Genomic DNA, 2,003 nt, shown 5'->3' with positions numbered 1-2,003 from the left:
GATCACTCGCTGTTTGACGCCATGTAATAACCAACACCTGGTTCTGGTCTCTCCGCGGGCCGGTCACGCTGCTCCTCCTCTGACCTGCTGTTCTCAGCCCCGGCCAGACCGCGCTACTACTAATATGAGAACGAGAACCAGATCTCTCCCACTCCTTCCTTCCTTCCTTCCTTCCCTTCCTTCCTCCCTCCTTCACTTCACCTCCTCGTACTCCTTCTCCCTCCTTGGCCTTATTTCTGCTCCCTGTAGGTTTTTTGGAGAGAGACCTGTCTTAGCCGTCAGTCAGGAGGCCGGTTCATGAGGAGTTCACTGGTGTCAGTTCTCTCCCTGTCCTGGGACGAGGAAACGAGCAGTGAGGGGGTGAGAACACGGAGAGAGAGAGAGGAAGAGAGAGAGGAAGAGAGAGAGAGGGAGGGAGGTAAAACAGAAAAGATCCTCGATAATCCATTCACAATCGATTAATTACAGACGACTCAGGTAGGAGGAGAGAAGAGGAGGAGGAGGGAAATATGAAGCACACTTGACTGGAAAGGTGGAGGTCAACCTGGGCTCGAGGACAGGAACAGGGACCGAGAGGAAGAGGAGAGGAAGGAGGACAGGAGCAGGGAGGAGGACCGTTGTCTCCCTGCTAGATACAAAAGAGGAGAAGATCCAGAGGAGCAGATCGACTACAGGGGATCTTACACACTGCACCACAGCTACATCCAAAAAAATTTGAAAAACAAAAACAAACAAAAAAAAAACGGGGCCCGCGCTGAGCTCCCGCTGCACCCGCCTACATCACCTCTAATCCGGGGAGCGACAAACGCGAGGCCGGGCCGTGCACCGCACTCTGCAGCTCGGCCGCTCTGGTTGGGTAGGTGGGCTGGTTCTGGTTGGCTGGGAGGGCGAACGAGCGCGCACACGCCATGCGTGTCAGTGTACGGCAAAGGCACCGACCGCTCCACACCGAGCAGCCTGCGCGGTGTTTGTGCAGCCGTTAGCACGAATACAGACCATAATATTTACCGAGCGTGTCTGTGAGGGCGGTATGGTGCAGAGGCCGCACAGCTGCAGCAGGACCGCGGCTCGAACGCGCGTGGCTCTAACCCGCGCGGCCGCCGTTGAGCTGCCATTTTGAACTCCAATCCAGATTTTAAAAAAATAAATAAAACAAACCCCAAAACAAACCGGAGAGGCCGAGCTGCAGCACTGACCGTGCGTAATTACGCAGAGGAAATCGGCGAAGAATATTCCAAGATTTTCCAACAAAGGGATTCTGTGGTTTTCCATATTCTACAGCCGTCACGTGGGCTCCAGAGGAACAACTGCCGCAGCAGCAGCAGCAGCAGCAGCAGCAGGAGGAGGAGGAGGAGGAGGAGAGAGGAGGTCCGGGAGCACGGAGGGACGTCGGCGGAGAGCAGGTAGGCTGTGCCGGTGTGTGTCTCTCTCCGTGTCCCGCCGGTGTGTGTTCCTGCAGGAGTCTCCATCCCACGCGCTCCACCGCTCGACGTGTCATTAATTATCTGTTGTGTGTCCGTGGTCGCTCTCTCTCTCACACACACACACTCACTCACACACACACACACAGGGCTGTGGCCGCGCGTCTTCAAGCTCCAGTGCAGACGCAAAAAACTTTTTTTGTTTCCTTCTGTGTGAGGAGTGAAGACAGATGAGTGAGGATGTAGGAAACAGGCGAGGAGACGAGGAGGCTTCTGTCTGTTTATCTGTCTGTGTGTCCACTGAACACACAAGAGGTGTGTGTGTGTGTGTGTGTGTGTGTGTGACAACCTGGCGGCTATAAGTGTAAGGAAAGAAGACGCGTGTTAGCCATGCACGTCGTGATTAATGATGGCGTGAAAAGACTGCTTACTCAAGAAGTCCTCCCCCCTCCTGTCTCCCCCCTCCTGTCTCCCCCTCCTGTCTCCCCCCTAACTCACCCTCTACTCTTGTGTCTTTCTTTCCCTCTTTTCTTCTTTTCCCCACATTGTCATCTTCTCTTCTGTGCCCCCCCCCCCCGCCCC

At 55.1% G+C, this 2,003-nt stretch overlaps 1 protein-coding gene across 5 annotated transcripts in view; it reads left to right on the top strand.

Annotated features, from left to right (window-relative positions):
- The window catches only part of hoxb3a (homeobox B3a), a 97,180-nt gene that overhangs the window by 72,013 nt on the left and 23,164 nt on the right, over positions 1-2,003 (top strand). The window contains exon 1 of one of the 5 annotated variants that reach the window (XM_025064869.1): positions 13-1,403. The exons of the other annotated variants lie outside the window; for them this stretch is intronic. The gene's annotated coding sequence lies outside the window, so the exon portion shown is untranslated. Of the gene's footprint in view, positions 1-12; positions 1,404-2,003 lie in introns of those variants that run through there. 5 annotated transcript variants of the gene reach the window in all.

This window comes from Cynoglossus semilaevis, chromosome 17 (assembly GCF_000523025.1).
Source record: "Cynoglossus semilaevis isolate Cse_v1.0 chromosome 17, Cse_v1.0, whole genome shotgun sequence".
NCBI classification, from domain to species: domain Eukaryota; kingdom Metazoa; phylum Chordata; class Actinopteri; order Pleuronectiformes; family Cynoglossidae; genus Cynoglossus; species Cynoglossus semilaevis.
This window is presented reverse-complemented; position numbering and strand designations above follow the sequence as displayed.